At 37.2% G+C, this 20,510-nt stretch overlaps 1 protein-coding gene across 4 annotated transcripts in view; it reads right to left on the bottom strand.

Annotated features, from left to right (window-relative positions):
* LOC124305229 (atrial natriuretic peptide-converting enzyme-like) overlaps positions 1–20,510 on the bottom strand; it is a 92,352-nt gene that overhangs the window by 39,197 nt on the left and 32,645 nt on the right. The window contains exons 1-2 of one of the 4 annotated variants that reach the window (XM_046764396.1): positions 8,281–8,300; positions 7,616–8,142 (exon numbers count right to left, since the gene is read on the bottom strand). The exons of the other annotated variants lie outside the window; for them this stretch is intronic. The gene's annotated coding sequence lies outside the window, so the exon portion shown is untranslated. Of the gene's footprint in view, positions 1–7,615; positions 8,143–8,280; positions 8,301–20,510 lie in introns of those variants that run through there. 4 annotated transcript variants of the gene reach the window in all.

Genomic DNA, 20,510 nt, shown 5'->3' with positions numbered 1-20,510 from the left:
TTTTTTCACACCGATTAAAACAATTCGCGCTTGAACCGCAATTAGGTCGAATTGATAAACTTTGATACGGTAAATCCTAGAAGGTTCAAACTTGGAGAACTTTTTAATCATAGTACAAACTACAAGAGATACAAATTTCAGAAAAATCGATTTTTTCACGTCCCGTTCACGTTTTCATAACTTGGTTGACTTGCCCAATTGAATTCGAGCGATTTCGAATATTCAAAAGATATTCGACGAATCCCATTTGCTTAGAATTTGTGATCTTCGCGGGACCGCAAATGGATAGAACATAATTCAAGCGACTGAATAACTAATTGCTTTACACCAAAACTACTAACTAAAACAACTCTTCAACTTCTGGCGACTCGAAAGAATTTCTAACGCCTTTAGCCAACGGCTAAGCGGTCTTCTAATTTCAAACCCCATAACGGTTCGTCTCTTCGGTTTGGAATTGGAATCAAATGTGCATAAAATCTATTCAACCGGGACTAGACATTCCCCTATCATTACACGCTTCGACTTGATTATGTCAATTCCGTCGATGATATCCCGACTTTGACGTCTAACGAGGGGTTAGAGTTGAATCGGTTCGCTCGACGGATTCCTCATTCCCATGTTTTGGCCCCCGGAGAGGCCAAGGGCGTGAATCCTGCGGCCGAAAGGACGCCCTGAAAACGGCACGTGCCGCATTATTGTCCCGAGGGATAACGCCGGCCACTCTAAGGATCATTTGACCGCTACGCGAGACTCGGAGTTCCAGTCATCAAGATCCACGGGAACTGAACCGGGTGTCCATGATGAGGATGTTGTCATACTTGTCTGAGAGAGAGAGAGAGGGAGAGAAATTTTCGAAACAAGGAAACAATTCTCGCACACTAAATAATTCCTTTTTTTTAAGTAAACGAATTTTTTTGCTCTCCCTGATTTCTTTGGTTCGATTACAGCTTTGTTTCATTTGAATAAGGCGCGCTAGAATCCGGTAAACTTATTGTCGAAAGGATGAATGCTATAGTTGTTTGATTAAATGTTTATCTTCTAACAACAAATAAATATTGGCCAAGGACTATTCCAAGGATAATTTGAGGCGTCTTGAATCTTCAAAATATTTACGCGATTCAAATCGAAAAATTTTAACTCGAGTAAATATTATTCAAGTAAAGCGATTATTTCGGAGATTCAAGGAACTCAAATTATTTAAATAATCCTCAGCCAATATTTACTTTTTGACAGAAAGGACAAATCGAATCGAACAACCAATGCATTGATCTTAGCGAATTGATTGCATTCTAGTGCGTCCTCTTTGAATCAAACGAATAATTAATTAATTAAAACATACCAGGGAGAACAAGTAGATATCATGTATATTTATTTCAATACCAGCAACTATTTTCCGGTGCCTGAATTTTTCGTAACCCTGGATCAGGAATCTACTCAGGAAAAATTAAACGTCAATTTCAGGATGTTTACGATTCCTGCCACGGAGTTAGCATTTTTTGTCGAGAAAATCGAGTCGACGGTTGTTAAAAAAAAAAAAAAAATAATGGTTAAATTGAATTACTAAAAATTGCGCGTTCGATGAGTATTGCAAAATCAGTGCGAAAATTCCGAAAAATTCAGAGAACTCGAGTTGCAGTTAGGAATGTTTCAGAATACTGTGTTTATTCTTAAGCAGGAGAAACTTCTTGGACTGAAATACGGCGTGAGCCGTTTCAAATGTAATTTACTTACGATAGAATTGTCTGAAATTCGTGAAACTTTCACAAGATTCTTCATATAAAAACTAATCAATGGTTTATTTTTTGGATTACTGGCATCATTTTTAGCGAAGGTAAATTTCGGTAAACTTAAAGTTTTTAACGTTACGTGTATCGCAACATCGCGTTGCAAAAATATCAATCGTTAGGTACAAACGAATTTGAAATAAATGAAAATTTGACCAAGACCAAACAAGTGATAAATCATATTTCGTATATAAAATATGCAGCTAACCTTCAACGGCAGAGAAAAAAAGATAAAAGGATTGGAATAAAATGGAATGAAAATATCTCGTATACGGTAGATTATAAATGATGCGTGCGATTTCAGACCCTTTCAGGATTTACAGCCGTATTGCTGTGTGTATATATATCAAATTTACCTCAAGTTCCACGGCTTTTTGTTCTTCCATGCGTTTTACGTCTCGTTCTCGATTGCTAAACTATACGATTTTTAGTGGAATAAAAAACCATTTTTGTACACCCTCAAAAATGTTTAGAAACTGTTTTTTCACAATTACAATCCAAATAGCCTTGAAGATTATACCTGATGTCATGTACTATATCGAGATTTTACAGAAAGTTTGAGATATTCTAAGAATTTGATTCAAGGAATTGAAAGTCCAAGGTAAATCTTGCACAGAAATTGTAAATAACATTCGTTCAAAAAATGTTTCGAACAATCAACGATTTAGAGAGAGTTAGACAGCAAATCAGAGTTGTTCGGTTTTCAAAGTGTTTAAGAATATTGCATGAAAGTAGTCAGAAATATTCTTTCACCGGGACAATGATACACATGTGAAAAAACCTCTCTCTTTCTTGCCAAAGATTGACTACTCGAAAATTGAAGCTTTGTTTCTCCGCTCTTTTTTTTTCCTCACGATAAATCCTGCAGGTTTCAATTTCGTAACGGAAAATAAGAGTCGGTTAGAAATATGTGGTAGTATTTCACACCGTTTGCAGTTGACCAGGTTATAAAACAGGTAAATTCAATTACACGACGGAAAAGCCGCGTACATTTACTGCTTGTAATCCAATTTTCCGCACAGCACAGAGGCTGCACCGGCAGTTTCCATCCACGAACCGTCATGCGGTACTTGTTGTTAGTCAAACCCGATGGACGGAAAATCTGGCGCATAGAAATTTAGCACCCTCGCAAGTACGATAAATCAATTCGACGAAGGACGATGAAAATTTTACTTCTTGGTGAGAAACAAAATTGAAATCATAAACTCGGAATTGAAGAAGATACTTGTGATTTGGAGAGAGGAAAAAAAAATGGGTTGATGCGTGAATTATCTGTAAACGACCCAGCTAAAAAATTTATATTCTTCTGCAATTTCGATAAATCGTAAAAATCCAGCAAGTATTCGACATTTAAATAGTAGCTTTAATTCTCGAGCAATACGTTTTTGATCTTAGAACTTTGACTGGATTGATTTTCGCAATCGAATTTTTACCGTCTCTTCATGACGGGAAAAACAACGTGACTCAAGATGTTTTTTAATGTAGAAAAGTTTGATTTTTCCAAACATGGATTCCATTTTAGGCTAAATCCCCAGAAAACGTAGAAAATAGTACATTATGTAACGAGGGAATAATCGACTTTTATTCCCGTGTTACATAAAGGACTTTATTCGCGTCTTAATTCTCGCCACATTATTGACTTGAAAATGAAAGAAGAGAAAATCCAAACAATGCAAACAAGCAGTGCATGGATTTAGGTTGGCGGAAGTCAAGAAACGGGAACGGGTAATAAATTTTTGTAAAAATATTATTTGTGCATCGCAATGCGTTCAAAACTAAGGTTAGCGAAAAAGGTCGCTAAAACGCTGCAACATAAGCGCCAAATACAGGCCAGACCGAAGAATCATATTATAGTAAATCGAATAATTTGAACAGCGCGCTTCTCTCTACTTCCTGTTACACGTTTCCGTCACATTCACGAAATTAGTCCCATTAACTGCCACATACCGAGAGCTAAGGTGTTACACGTCAATTTAATATGAGGTCATATTTCCCGCACATGCTGGAGAAAAGTGCTACTTTTTCCCCGCAGATGAGGGAGAAAAGTTAAGAGGGAATAATGTGCCACTTTTGTCCGACTTTTCAGGTAAAAAATAAACAAATTTCATTGGTTGAAAATTGTATTTTTTCTATGCTCCCCAATTTTTATCGCAGAGCTGCAAATTCTCGTCTGAAGCTTCACGGTTTTTCAAAATGGATATTGAATTTTTTTTGGAAACCGGTAGCAAAAGCGATCTTGGAGAAAGGTACAATTGATTTTATACAGCGTAGCATTTTTTTTTTTCTTTTGAGTTTGTAGAACCACATATATCGCTGTACATAAATGCGAATAAAGGAAAAACTTATGTTTTCACAAGAAATTTTCATTCCTCCTTGGGAATTGGCTTGAGGAAAAAGTTCAGAGTGAATTGAAAAGAAGAACGATGTCAAACAATCGACGGATAATACGAAGTGAAATACGAAAAATACGTCTGATCGCGAGTCGATTTGAAGCCGGTTATCCCGTTTTCAAAGACGGAGAGAGAAAGAGAGAGAGAGAGAGAGAGCGTGAGTGAGCGAGGCGGGGGAAGGAGGGAAGACGCGCAGACAGATTTCACAAACTTTATTTGTGATAACGGGAACTGAACTTTTTTGTATATCTAATCTTCTATAGAAATCAGTTTCGTTTTCCTTTTCGGTGGGAGTTGTTGACGGGCAAAGGGACGAGATGAGAAGAGGAGAAGGAAAGGACAGGAGCAGGGAGAAAAGTAGAACGGCTGCTTTGTCATATTGCGACAATGTAAAGGAAAGCTCTCGGCGTGCGTTTGTGTGTATAATACGTATATATTATTTTACACATACACATACACAACGCACACACTTTATAATATCTACCTGTCTTATTGTGCACAGTGCATTTTGCGAACTAGACAAGATGTCATTTTGTACCTACATACTACAGATGTTAAACTGTCCAATACATGTAGGTACATAACTTATCGTAGGTATATACGTCTTTGTCCCGTCTGTATTTGTTTTTTTTTTTTTTAAATTTTTGTTGTAATTTTTTTTCGCAGATATGACATTTTGCAAGATGGTTATGACAAGTAATTGTGAAATTCTAAAAGATGAGAATAAATTTAATTATTGGAGAAAGAGAAGGAACAACAGTATCTGGTATACTTCCTAAAGTCAGAATAATAATACGTGTTTTGAACTTCTTATTGCGAGGAATATAAAATGTTTACAAAGACGGTATCGTTGTTGTTGAATGCATGAGTTGCATTTGTATTCGACAACTATCTACATGGATCAAAGTTATGATATCCTGTGAAAACATTTCGCTTCATCACAATCTCACCCCTAGATCTGCGACATCGACGTAGAATTTTGTTCGAGATGTCATGGAATGCTCTATATACATTTATATATACCTATGAAGAACTGGAGGGATAATCGAATATGTTTCGCGAGAAGAGGGGCGGGAGGAGAAGGGACGAAGCTAACTCATTCGATTCCCGTTTTACGCCTGATTGCGAGAAATAATTTCGGCGAGATAATAATTCGGCTAGAAACCCGTGGCATTTAGTTCTTCTCCCGATAATATGTTCAAATATACAGATATTGTTTCATTCTCAAATCAATTTGAAATAATTCAAAGAAATATCAAAAGACTTCTGATTGCACATCGACAAATTTTTAAAATATTCTAAAAATCGTTTCATGAACTGTGAGAAACTTCTACCTATACCTACTTATCAAATCTAATTTCTCATTATGTTCTAGTTACTTTTACATACCTTACGAACAATTTCAGATATCTCAACAGATTTTTTTCAAAAGTTTTTGAATAATGGACAATAATATTAACAAAAATTTCACAAAATTCGCCCTTTTGAAAGAAACAAAAAACTATCCAGCGCTTTTTTCAAAACGTGTCGATCATCATTAACAGCCTTTGATGGTGATTTATTTTCGATAAATTTCGAATGTGAACACTGAATTCTTTGAAGTTTTCAGAATACGATAAAGAACAATCAAGAGTGTGTGAGATATTCGTTAAAGTTATCGGATAATATATTTGTTCAAAAATAGTGGGTCGGAAATTTTTCGGTATACGAGACGATTCGGCGTACAACATTTTATTTGTAACAGCTTTCACGAATTCATCCTTCGGACGTGCGAGACTATCGTGTCATCGCTTTAATACCTTCGTCTTACAGAGAAGCTCGCCGCCATGCCCCGAAACGACTCGGGCGAAATTGGGGTAGAAATACGTGCTTGAGACGTCTGCGAATTTTTTTTTTCCACGTTATGAAAATTCTTATCAGTGGAGGAGTAACTTCGCTAGTTCCTTTCGAAGATTATTCAAACGTGTGTAATACTCGGAACGTCTTTCTTTCCCAGGCTTAGTAATTTGAAAGCTGTCTTGTCTTTCAATCGATGAAAGCCTAGGTTTTTTACAACAACTTTACACTCGTATTGATATATATTTGGTTTATTAAAGAAATAAAAGAAATGAAATCAAAATCTTCGGACTACGAATAGACGTCTTCAACGTTAAATACGAGTTCATCGTTTAAACATCGTATTTAACAAAAAATCATAGCATAGAATATTGAAAACTGTTTCAATCGTTTCCGAATACTTCTGGACGTCTTTCAGGCGTCTGTAAGACGTGACGTGAATTTCATTCCTAATTATACCGTTGAGTTAAATTGTGAATTAAAGTGAGTTAGAAGTGAATTGATACGTTGGGTAGTTGCCAGATTATTTTGGAGGTTAGGTAAACTCGAAAAGTCGTTTGAAAAGCGCGTCGGTGATTCGCGCAAATGTCCGAGATAGGAAAATGAGATTGTCGGCGGTGTTTGGAATCGCCGAATACGCAATGAAACAAAATGGGTGACGGAAAGCAAACGCAAAGAGAACGAGAAACGAATCAGCGGATAGGCGTACTTCCGAAGCTTCTCTGATGTATTTTTTGAAGAAATAAACTCCGCTATGCTCTGTCTACTCCATCAATCCCGTCGCCTTAGGGTTGGTAACCCGGGCAAAACAAAACAGACACGCGATCCTCTTTAAGACTCAGTAAAGCAGACGACACCGACCCAAACTCAGATGTCAGATAAAACAATTTCGAAACTCGCAGATCTGTCAGAGTTTTTCTAAGGTTTTCAGCGTGTCGTTGAATTTAAAAAAATTTTGACCGTAGAAATAATTGCGAATCTCGCATTTTCGTCATTCCTGACTAAATTTTCAACTTTTCATCACAACATTAAACACTGTAGGTAACAAAGAGTTGTAAAATGTATTTCGTTGGTCACGAGGAAGTCCTTCGGACATTTAGAGAAGAAAACGAACGGGTTGCTAATATTGCCGGAAAGACGTGTCGTCCTCTTTAAGGTATATTTCAGGACGTGTGTTGATGCTGAGACACATCATTTTCTATCATGTTTGATTACTTGAATCGGTAGAGCTAGTTAACCGAACGGAAACATGGCAAGATTACGACTTAGCAATCATACGGTATCCTAATTTGACCTGTTTTTATTATAGAATGGTAAATTGACAACCTTTATTCAATTATCAGAATTCAAAATTCCAACATATAAATAGTTCGGCTTCAATTTGAATTTTTTTTTCCAAGATCAAATCATCAAAATTACTCCAGCAGATTTTTTATATTCAAATTTGATTTTTTTTTTTTTTAGACTTGTACGATTTAAAACTTGTACAGATAAAACTCTTCCGAGCTAGATATTATTCCACTTTGCTTTTTTTATTTTCCGTTTTCTCATGAATAAAAAATACAAATTAAGCCTCACCGTTTAAAAAGCAATGAAAATACTTACAGTCTGACGCCAAGGTGTCGTTTGGCTTTTCCCTCGGAGCGCAGGTATCTTTACATTAGAATTTAACAAAATGCCTTCATTCCTCCGACAAAAATAAAAATCAGACAATCGTCATACATCTAAGGCGCGCGTTTCTCTGTTCCTTTTCTCAAATCAATACCGATTATTCATAATATCAATAGTTGGGCAAAAATTTAAGTGATACATTAGTTTAAATCTCAAAAATTCATTATTGTTACCGTCCCGTCGCGCAGCGGATAACTTTCCATTGTTATTATTATTGTCATCAGTTTTGTTGTATTTCATTTTAAATTTAATCATAACTATACGCGATGATTATGATTCGCAATGTCTCACATTAAAATCGTCTTTCCCGCTTTTACTTCTGTTATCATTATTCTTATTGTTATTCCTAATCATTACACTTGAGCGTTGCAGCACTTCCGCTCACCACCATTGTTGCCATCTGACTGACACCTCGATCGGAAAACTCTTGGATAACCGACCATCGCAGTGTCAAAGCGCGTCTGGAGTGCCGGGTGAAAATTTTTTTTCCCTACCCCGGGCAAATTATGTATACGAAAAATAAAAAAAACAATATCGCGGAAATTGAACGTTCGGACAAATCAAAAAATACCCGTCTAACCATGTGTCTATCTATTTACTTAGACATTTCTATGAAGCATAGTTAGACCTGCTGAATTTCCCCGGGTTGGAAAAAAACGGCGTTCGAACAAATAAAAAAATATCCCTCCAACTACGTGTCTATCTATTTAACTCAGACACGTCTACGAAGTACAGTTAGACCTGCTGAGTTTCCCCGGGGTGGAAAAAAAAACACGGCGTTTCGGGGTGTCGGAAAAAAATTTCTTGCAACGTTCGGACGAGTCTGGGGAGCGGGGGAAGTTTCGGGGGTAGGTGAAGGGGGGAGGATGGAGGATCGTGTCGCGGTTTCGTTGCTCCGCAGGAACACACGTGGTGGGTCCGGACGACGTGCGTACTATGAGCGTGGGTGTTAGCGTACAACTGAATTCTCGGCCTCGGTGCTACCCCTCACGCCCCCTCCGCCCCTCCCCCCCCCTCTCGGAGAACCCTACGAGCCCTCGTCGCCACGCCGCTGCGCTCTACGGGGCGCGAGTTTGCGCCTTGAGAACCGCAACCCCGACTCTGCCTCTGCAGGGTCGCCTGCCTCACGTCCCGTCCACGACTCATGTACGCGGATATTTTCGCCTCCTTTGGCCATCCCAGACGGAGTTGCGTCCCGTCCCGGAGTACGCAAACCGGATTTATACCCAAACCTCTGTCCACGATTCTCGTAGATGCGCATCAGTGTAAGCCGGCCTGTATCATACTCGTAATCCCCTGGGACGGAGAATATTCCTGTCTTCGTACAGTAATTTTGGCATTGTTTTTTTTTTTTTTTTTTTTTGTACCCACGATTCGTACAAGTATTGATCTAAATTTATTGACAACACGAAAAATAACTTTTATGCTATCGTTGTACGGTACATACTTGGTTTATATTCGTTTCGAATTTTGTTTTTTTCTGCGGAAACGACGACGTACGTTTTTCTTCGAATTTAGATAAGCTTACGGGTATAAATACTTGAGATGCAAAGTTGAGGAGGAGAGTCCGCATGTCAATATGGACGTTCGTGTGAAAATCAAAATGGCCGCCGCTTTGGCACGCCTGGAAAAGTATTTCGGCTGTAGGATTGTTGCCACTTCTTGAAACGCACCGATATTATTTTCAGTGCCAATAGTACGACAGCAAAAACAATTTCGTTTCGATTTCACCTTTAAACAAGCCTTGTACGTTGAGCAACGGCGCTGCGAAAATCATGGACAAAATCTCACGATATTCAGTATTTGTGACGAATGTACTTAGGATTTATATTATCTCAGCTTTCAGGTCCCAGCAGAAATGGATACCGTAGCGGATAATGGAGGCACGGATTCGTTTTCGCATCGACAATGCTGCTACTTTTTAATGTTGGGTTAGGTTGTCGGTTGGGTTAGCTTGCAATCCAAGCTCAAACAGGGAGTAGCCTGGTATCCTATGGTATTTATTCAAAAAAAAAAAAATCTCAACAATCAGACAGAACAGGATTTTGAAATACTGCGGAGATACACGTAGAAAAGCATAAAGAGTAGCTGATTTAATATACAGTCCGTGAAATCGATTCGATATCCTGTAGAGGTTGGATATTGTAAATACGTTCTATAGAAGATACGGAACTAGGATCGACGTTGACAACGACGCGTGTCCTTTCGCTGCTGTATCTCTCCCTCTGCCCCCCTCCCCTAACCTTAGCCCCAACTTTTCACTCTCTTCCCTGCGTTCAAGAGACTATACAGTTCGCGGATTTATTCTCATCGCAAGAAATGATGCGCGTCAGAATTCACGAAGAGTTGTAAGCTCCACCAGCACAGCTTATACATCTCGGAGAAATATCGACGGCTTTTTTTTTATCGGAATCCACTGCCTGACGTTTCCTTCAATCTTTGAATGGCAGCCGTAAAAACGAACTTGGCACAAGCTCACAAGCACTAAATTATTTCTACTTTCCCTATTTTAGTTTTATTTTCACAATGGTTAATCTATATGGTAAATATTCTTCGTTCATTTTTATTCAAAGCTGTAACTATTTCTGTTACTAAGACTTTTAGAGTTATAATTATTCAGATTTCGACACCGGTTTTAGTTATTTACAATTGTTGGTAGAGCTGATTTCTCCCCGTCCGGCAGCTTTCATCACGAAATTCGATAATATTTCAGTCATTGCCGATGCTGTTGCTAAGGCTGCTGTTTTTTAGTGGTTTCGTTTTTCACTAATTTTCATTTAATTAGCTTTGAATTTTACGAGACGATGAGCGTAAAAAAGTAAAAAGATCGACATCCAGCTGGATCAGATGGGTAACACAGGGCTGCGAAATATAACTTTTAATTTCCTCCTTAAGTAATAATGTTTTTTTTTTTTTATTTTGTTGTTAAAATTGTTGAATTAAAATATAGCGCTAGTTTTTTTACAGCACATCAAGATTCATTTTCATGCAAGATACGCATATTCATAGATTTTTTAACAATTTTTATGAAAAAATAAAGTATAAAGAATATGAAACTGAATGTTTAGATACAAAATGAATAGCATCAGTTTTAAACAAAACTTAAGAGTCTAGATAATTCTAGTAGTACTAAGAAAAATGAAAGGAAATTCTGAGAAAATTTACGTGATAGAATTTTTCAACAACAAATTATGGTCTTGCGTTATTTAGACATCGAATAATCGAATATTTTCGCGATAGATTATGAAACGACCTGCTGAACCAAAAATAATTGTTCAACTCTAAAATGTAATCTGGATCTAGAAAATTTTCAATTTTTCTGAAAGAGTCACTTTTTTGAAACACTATTCACCCCAAAATTTTTCGGTTTTCAAGATATCATGGAAGATATAGTTCTTGAAGGAAATGAAAAAAAATTGACAACGAATAACCATCCTCTCTTATTTGATACTCGACTGATTATCATTTTCAAAACAGGCTTTCTTTTTATCACTGAACAAATTTGGAAATTGACAAAATGCACGTATTGAAACAGGATCAAAGTAATTTGTAGAAATTCTTCGTTTCAAAATATTTAAATCAAATTAGAATTTGATCGATTTGGCGCGGAATGTCCCAAACATTCGTGCAAAATGCGATTCAACAAATTCTTGTAATGATTTCTCGTCATCCGAACTTGTCACTAACATCCATCGCACTACTTTAAAGTCCGTCTCTCTCGGACGTAAATCTGAAGAATAGAGGTACATCAAACTTTTATGATTAGAATCCCGCCGCCGTTCCTGTTTCGACTCAATTCAGAAGCTGAGCTTATTGGAACTGCCGATCATCGCGTACATACATTATGGATGACATACATACTGCATACGAACCATGCGAAGTTACAAGACCAGATGTCACCGTTCAATATACATGTGTATATATATTTATATCATATATGATCCGAGTTTGCGATTCGATATATATGCATATCCATATGTAATAATGTAGGTATCTGAAAATACATAGCTTCGCAAAAAAAAAAAAAAAAATGTGAGTCGTTCCAAATTCTTAATGTTTAACCCTGTTAAAACACTTCCGAAATTTGTATTCCACTTTTGTATGTGAATTTATTCTTTCTTTGGATCTACAAAAAAAAAAAAAAAAAAATGCTGCGATGCCATTCTTTTTAAGTGTGCATCAAGCCAAGTGAGAGCGAATGATCTGGAAATCTGCAATCTTTTAGAAGCGTCGCAACGAAACAAAAGTAATAAATAAAAATAATGATAGAAAAAAATGAAAATGAAAGGTTTTGCATGAACAAGATTGAGTCGATACTAAAAAAATTGTAACTTTTTAAATAATGTTATGATGTTTTCAACTAAATTAATCTTTACATTTTGATTCCAAATCCCTCCCTCATTTTGTTCTCATTTCGAGCTTACTTCTGAAGTCCAGATCTGCTGACGTTTCTGTATAATGATTATATACCCTAGCTTATACTTTTCGAGGATAAAATCTTGGGAAGAGAGAAAAAAACGAATAATGGCACCGCTTAGAGAAAACTAGGTAATAAATTATGCGCCAAGCGCCCCTCTCCTAAAATCCTACCCCAACCCATTTCTCTTTACGCCACTCTTTCTCACTTTTTTCTCTCATTCTCTCTTCAACCCTTAGAGAGCAGAGAATTCGGTGAACAAGACTTGACACAGGGGTTGGCAAGCCAATGTTTTCAAAAGATAAGTAAGCACAAGTCTGCGCAGAAAGAGAAAGAGAGTGAGAGAGCGAGAGAGGGGGGGGGGGGGGGTAGGATTTCGTTTTACAGCTTCATCATATAACGTACTAGAGTTTTATTTCGTCTGTACTAAATAAAAGAAAGTATATAAATGAAAAATAAAAATAAAAACGGCGACCGTCTGACTCATCAAGCCAATTAAAAATTTTCATGTGGTTTTTTCTCAACATGAATTCTCAGCTGTATCGGAAATTCCACCAAATTTTTGCCGCCATTTCCTTTAATCGATTCATAATATAATCATATTATTTATGGAAATGAAGGTTTTACATTCTTTCAGACGTTCTTTTTTTTTATCACATTCACCCGTCTTGAGGCTTATTTATTGATAGGATTATTCTATTCACATATATAGCATTTACTATAAAAACATTCTACGGGCGTGGAAAAGAAGAAGAGAACAAAAAAAGTAAGAAGTTGCGACAAAATTAAAGGACATAATGGTCTCGACGTGAATGTCTGTAAGCTCAACTGAGATGCCCCGTTTGTACATCTATACACGTATTGTGTATCACGTGTCACATGTGGTTCGTTTATGCATCGACGTACTGATAATTGAGCAAACGAAAGTCCGGTCACGTAACCAATTTATGCTAAACCAATTAAACGTCAGAGCTTTTGTTTGATTCGACACCATTGACAGAATTAATATTGTACCTGATACTGTTTACCATATATTCAATAGAAATATGGGATGAAGTTACACCTTCCTCTCTTTTACTCTATTCATCTCTGTCTCAGAATTCAGCATGTTTGCAAAAACTATCCGGTACAACAAATTCAACAGGATGTAGATTCCAAGCGATACGCGACGGAAAATGTAAACATAAAGAAATCAATAAAAGTAAAGACTTTTCACGTATAATTAAAGAGTTTGTAAGTAAGATCTATGTGTATATCCATTGTTTACATAATCTAGTTCGATAGAAGATTCAGGGAACTGAAAAGTCACCCCATTTTTGAGTGTATTGGTAATAGCTAAACGTACCATATGTACACTTGGGGACAATGAATCTGAGACGGCTAATTTTTTCCACTAGACAGTTACGTTGGCAACACAGAGAAACCTACAGCGCCACAGTCGGCTGAACGCGGAACAAACTCAATCTCAATAAACACAACATAATCCATGACCGTCGAATCTAACCTTGAAATACCGCAGAGATAATGACTTGTTGACACGTCATTAAATTCGACAGTCATGTGTTATGTCATGTTTATTGAGATTGAGTTTGTTTCGCGTTCGGCCGACTGTGGCGCTGTGAGTTTCTCTGCGTTGCCAACATAACTGCCTAGTGTAAAAAATTGGTCGTCTCACATTCATTGTCCCCGAGTGTAGTATAATTTATCTAACGCACGTTGTTCAGGTTGAATAAACATGTTTAACTGTATACGATCACCTGTATCAATTTACTTCTTTTCTCCCAACCTATCTACATATCCTATGCATTCTATGCTCATTTTTTTCCCGCGTTTCGAATGTCACCAAATTGTGTAGCGTTCTTGTTACTTCCCTCCCTCTTTTACCGACTGCGATAAAAGAGTGAAATAGAGTTGCATAAGATTTCCCTGGAATATAAGAAGCGTCGGGATCGTTAGCTGGTCAGGTACCTCCCAGTTGAATTACCACCAGGAATTACCATAATAGGGATTATGATAATATAATAAAGGCTTTACTTTTATCACGTAATCGGTTTAAGCCGTCAGCTTCTCTCTCTCTCTCTCTCTCTCTCTCTCTTTCTCTTTTGCAAACTCATCCAATGTCTTCCGTCCTTTGCTCTTTTTTTTGTCGCCCCTCATCCCTATCTGTCTTTATTTTTAACGTGCCTTAAGCTCTTGATGGATATTTTTCGTACTACATGACGCGACCTATTTTGCTTTACACATACCGACTCAGTCGTCACTGCCACTTTCTGATCCCTGCGTTCTACGCTTTCAGTCCTGTTCATCTTTTCCCAAAAAAATGATAACAGATCCATGACGAGAAAAACGTTCAGCTGTCGACTAAAAATCATTCAACGTAATATCGAAATTTAAGCAACGTTCTCTAAATAACTCTTATAAACTTCGATCCCGCAAAACGTTGTTACGATTTGTCGATCGAATTCGCCAATGAAACTATGGGTCACTCGAATTTCAGGGAAATGAATTTTCATCTCGGATTTTCACGTAGAGTCGTTCCTTAGAACGATTTCGAAATTCGGCAAGCAATTGCTTCTGTGTTTTGTGTCTTTTTCGATTTCTTTAAGCGATGCACGATGGAAAGTGAAAAAAAAAATAAATAAAAATGTTCGATTTGAATCTTTCGTCTGAATAATTGGAAAATGCATGATCAGATTCCGGACATCCTACGGCTATTGTATGCGAAATTTTCGAGCGCCTCTCGAACCAGTGTCGGAATGCCAGCGCCCCGCTGGCGCCAGACAGGCTGGGGGAATTTTATTCGACTAGACTAGCTGGCGACGCTAAAGCTTCCCGGCAGTCTGCAGCCGAAACTCCCGGCTGGGAGGATAATATCGATCGGTCCTTCCAAAACCGAAATCCTAATTCCAACTCCTGCCCCCCAACATGAACGCCACACTGAGGCCCGGTGTCACAGGCTCCGCGTGAGTGAAAATATCTGCATGAAATTAATTTGTTTCCTCTGTTTTTGCGCGGAATTTCTCATCACTCGTCGATTTTCATATCGACTTATTTCTTTTGCCCTGCCTGACATTTTTCTGGTAGAAAACTGTTGCGTGTTTCACCGTTTTTCGTTTTGTCCTGGCTCATTTTACCCCACTTATTTTTTTTTCGTTATTTGTTTAACAAACTTGAAAGAATCTTACGCAAAGACAGAGCGACAAACCAATCTTATAAACCTTGTTGCGAAACGATTATTAAACTTTTTGGTGTTTATCGTCGTCGTCCCTCGCGGGATTAAAAAAGGAAAACAAATAAGAAAAAAGAGGGTGAAAAAAATTCAATTTGTAGCAGGATAACTCTGTGGAGATGAGGAACTTTGCTTAAACAGGACTGAGAGAATTTGCCGGGGTCGACTTCAACAGTTCAGATGTATTAAAAGTTTACTTGCTCAAATTTAAAGAGGATGGCTTTTATACAGGGTGTCCCGATTTAACTTACGCAGCTGAATTAGTCAACACATTGCAAGTCGGTCAAAAAATAGTTCAAATAAAAGTTGTTGGGTATCAAGAGGATGACCCAACTATAACATTCACCTTGGCTTTGACCTTTATTTTTAAGGTAATTTGAAGGTCAACTTCTGTTTTTTGAATGAAAACCCCTATTTTTGAATTCGGATTCCAAATGAGAAGAAAATTCCACACTGAGATAGGTATCCACGTTATCGGCCAAAGCGAGTTCTAGGGCTTATTTAAAAGTAAAATTTATCATCGTTCAAATTTGATTTTTAAATTACTCTTTTTGAATCCGAGATCAAAAGTAGGGTTTTCATTTGATAAACACAAGTTGATCCTCAAATAACCTTAAAAATGAAGATCAATGCCGCAGTGATGTTCATAGTTGGGTCAGTCCCTTAATAACCAACAACTTTTATTTAAACCATTTTTTGACTGTCTTGCAACGTTTTGAGTTATTCAGATGTGTAAGTTAAAATGGGATACCCTGTATGGATATCGCAATCTTGCATTTATACCAGACAAGATGCCACGCATGATAAAATATTGGTTTTAGCTCGGTGAAAAATAATCCGGCCCAATTTTCGTTTGCCCAATCAGTCTTTGTCAATGGGATATAATTTTTTAGAAAATGATAGAAAAAGTCTGCAATTGTGGCCAGATTTTTTAAGTCACTAGGTTCCAAGCACGGAAACACATCAACTAAACCTTAGGAAAACGGGGCAAAACGTTACCCTAGAAAAAGAAATTCAACTTGTTCATTTCTTCCGTTGATCGATAACTTGTAGAATTTTTTCAAAGCTTTGTTTTGCCCCGCTTTGATAATTATTGCAAAATTACGGTACAAGGGAGAAATTAAAGGTTCAGGTCCCGTTAAATCAATCAAGGTTTCAAAAATTATGTGAACGCGATTAAAACACCGAGTCCGTCACCTTCGTCTCTAAGGATATTGGAACGTCGTCAGTTCACGGGGCGATTTGAACGAGGCAGTGATGAGGCTCACGATCAGCGTTACGGTCAGCCAGACGGTCGGCAGCGACGCGAAACGGACGAAAGTGACGGTCGTAAGTGAAAACAGCGGATAATACGACGGACGGACAAAGCAGCGCGCGAAACGAGTAGAAAGAGTCGGTGACTGCTCAGCCGGAGAAATTCTCGACCGCCAGGCGGCGCGGATTAATCGGATGGGAACAGAAGGAAATTAAATGAAGAGCTGATACCGCGAAACCAATCAGCTTATTTTCAATTAGCCATTTAATGTCTGTGTGCCGGTAACTCTAATGGAATTAATTTTTTTACCGACTTCGTTCGCCTTAATTTAATGTATCGTGGAGACATTTTTTTCCATCTTGATCAGAGATTCTTCTTTTCTCTTATCACGGATAAAAAAGTTACTTTATCGCGTCGATCGACTTTGGCTTCTGGAATGACAGCCAAAACTAACACTTGAATATAATGAAAAAGTAACTCTGCGGTAAGATTTATCAACAATATTTAACAATCTACGTTTCCGAATTTGAGAATCGTAATGGATTATTAATTGATGGTAAATAATTTTCGGTTTACTCGCTTTTAATCTTATTGAACAAAAACGAATGTGACTGATTTCGAAACGGGAGAAACGGGACTGGATGAAACCTGATAACGGAAAGAAAATAATTGAAGGTCATTATTGCATAGAGTTTGTAAATGATATGGGTGCTGTGCGTGCGGTAGACCAAGCATCTGTTGCATGATGTGGAATTGATATGCGAGAGCCGGTGTTACAGCTGCAGTTGTGGCGAGCGAGATTATTAATTTTCCGCACGTGCGTGAAGTCTTTCCAGCGTTCCTCAGGCTAGGTATTTCATAAGTAATATGCGCATAGGGCATTCGATGTCAATTCTACAAACGTTTAGCATCGAGTTTATCGAGTTGTTGTTTCTTTTTTTTTGTTTTTCTATGGCTCACACTAAAAAGAGAAATTGTTTTCCATACAAGTAAACGGTATATACTTGATTTCCCTTATTTTTTTTTATTCGATTAATCATTTGTTGGATTCGAATGAGACGTACTAAAATTTAACAAATTTACTAACAATAATAACAATGCGAAGCTTATTTGATTTAATTGTTCTTTTCAAACAACTAGCGAATATTGGATGTTTATTATATTATTAGCTTTATATTGCCATGTATCAGCAATTATTTTTCAGTATATAGTCCGAACTCTGAAACGCACTCAAAATATATTCTAGACTTTATCTTTTACCTATTATTTATTGCCATCTCGTTTTTCGGGTTTGACATCTGATGCCTGCGTCTGAACGTTATTTGGAAACATATTCGCATTTTTTATACGGAAACGTATTTGCATTTTTATACTCGTTCGAAAATATCATTTGTAAACAACAGATACGGATAAAAATAACTGCACGGGTCGTGTTTAATGAATTCTATATTTTCTAAAATCGATTCAACGAGTCATAAAAAAAATATTTACATTCTTAGCGAAGACTTAGAATTACCGTTGGTGTTATGATCGTTGAATCGTGAGTGATGAAGAGGAAATCGACGAAACATTAGTTTTCTTAATTTAGGCTACAGACTTTTTTGAAGAAAAAATTTGAAGTGTGTTTAAGGTTGGAAGAATTGTGTAGAAAACTAATTAATTGAATTTGACATTTTTTTCACCATTTATAGTGTGTAATTTCTTTTCCGCCTCGCATGCCCATAACTTTCATCCATTCGGAAAACCGCGATGTAGTGGATCATGTATTCCTCATATACAAGCAGTAGAGATAGAGATCGAAACAACCCTATAGACTCCAGTACCGCCAACCCTCGTGTTATGAATTTAAATTGCTCCGAAGCGAGGCGCCTAGCTCACAGCTATAATAACATTTTTCAAGCATAAGAATTGTACGAGAAACGGACGCTCTTCAATTTCATATTCAGATGTTTATTTTTCACGCAACAAGCACGAATATCAGAAAAAAAAAAAATGAAATACAGAATATTTTTTTTTAATTTTCATAACACTCGCCGAGTAAACGATAAAGAAGTAAAAATGCGCGTACAATTTGTATTCATTCTACAACCAAGATCAGTTATACTGTAATAACCATGACTGCAAAATTGTCGTTATTTCCCGGGTTTTTTTTCGTTGTACCCTTCGTTTTTTGCGTTCTTTGCGCCCTTCATTTTCTGGTATCTTCAGCCGAGCAGAGAGCGGCGAGCGTATAAGTAGAAGCCCTAAATTACCGGGTTTGAAGAACGAGGGAAGGAGGAGAGGGGGGAATATAAAAATAAATAAGAAAAAAAAAGAAAGAGGAAAAAACTTTTTTCCAGCTCTCTTATATCGTCTTTATTGCGCGCTGGAAGACGCAACGCGAGTTTGGCGGCGGGTCGCCGGCAAAGTCGACGTAAATTTAAAGCCCAAACTTTTCCCCATCTTCTTAAGACTTCTTCGTCTTACCCATATTCCTTAATTCTTTCAAATTCTTAGGATCCAAAATTACTTACAAAGGCACTCGCGTTACTTCTTCAACGAAGTCAATATCCCCGAAACCTGTACGCATTTTGCAAAAAATTGTCTGACGAGGGATAAAAAATGATCAGGACTGATATTTGCCGTGTTCGCGAAAAAATTGTTACTCCCAATCACGATGAATTATGTATTATTTATTTTGAATTTACTAATTCGTCATTGCTTTATTGAAAACTACTTACTGTTTACTCTAATTGTCAATACAGAGTTTGAAAAAATCTATTCAATAACGTTCGTTCGGAATAAGCAAAAAAAGGAGTTGGAGTAATTTTCCTGAACTTTCCAGTTCAAAAGAAATAAATGAATGAATGGAAAAATAGGAATTCATTATTTTTTTTCAAAAGTGATAGATTTCCAGTTTTGAAAACTTTCATCGAAATCAGTTTATTAAATACGAATAATACTGTCTAAGCTGGGCTCGTGCGCATTAGTTACAACATTGAACGAAGGTAAAAAATAAGAATGGAGTTTACGTCACCAACGGTTAATCCCATCTTTTGCACTACGTGTTATCATAAATCCAATCCCACGTATCCTACATAGTAGTCGATAAATTACAAGCATGCAGAAGTACGTGTTTTGTCGCCGAGGCTATGGTTTAATCGCGACTTGTTTATGGTGGGAGAAAATAGTTCGTACCATGGTACGTAACTGTACTTTATTTTTTCTATTTTGTTACAATTGAATGAAAAAACGCAACGATGTTTTGCAAAAATAAGTGTGAAAGCACGATTGGACAAATTAGCAAAAGATCCGTGTGATTAGAATGATACAGAGTTTTGATACTCATTCATTTGTATCTTTACAAAAGAGTCTCGATGAACATCCACTCTTGGTAATATTAGGTAGGGAAAATTTTAAGAATCACGCTTCGAAAATTGGAAAGCATTATTTATCTTAATGCAATCAAAGATACCGCATGAATGCTTACGATTAACGTGTAGAATTATCGAATGGAAAATTATCCAGTATTAATTTATCAAACAGCAAATTACGAGGCTTGAGATTATCGAGGGAGTAAACAACGAGAGTCTTAGTCTGTGAATTTCACTACTCTCGATACAGGAAATCATTGAACGGGAAAATAATCGAAGAAAAGCTATGAAGCTAGATTTCAGTTACATGGCAAGCAGTAATCAGGCGGACAGTTATCGAGCGGGACATTATGCAGCAAGCAGTTATGAAGCGAGAACTTATAGAGTAGGAAATTCCTAAGCGAACAATGATCGAACGTGTTGTTACATAGCAGAATGTTATGTGCGGAAAATGATCGTGCAAACAATGATCGAGTGAGAAGTTATACAGCAGGTAATTATAGGGTGGATACTTACCGAGGTGCCAAATTAAACAGCCGGTAAATATCGAGCAAAGACTATCATTTCGCGGGAAG

The sequence above is a fragment of the Neodiprion virginianus genome, chromosome 5 (assembly GCF_021901495.1).
Source record: "Neodiprion virginianus isolate iyNeoVirg1 chromosome 5, iyNeoVirg1.1, whole genome shotgun sequence".
In the NCBI taxonomy this organism is placed as follows: domain Eukaryota; kingdom Metazoa; phylum Arthropoda; class Insecta; order Hymenoptera; family Diprionidae; genus Neodiprion; species Neodiprion virginianus.
The sequence above is the reverse complement of the archived record's forward strand: the minus strand, read 5'-3'. Positions and strand labels throughout refer to the sequence as shown.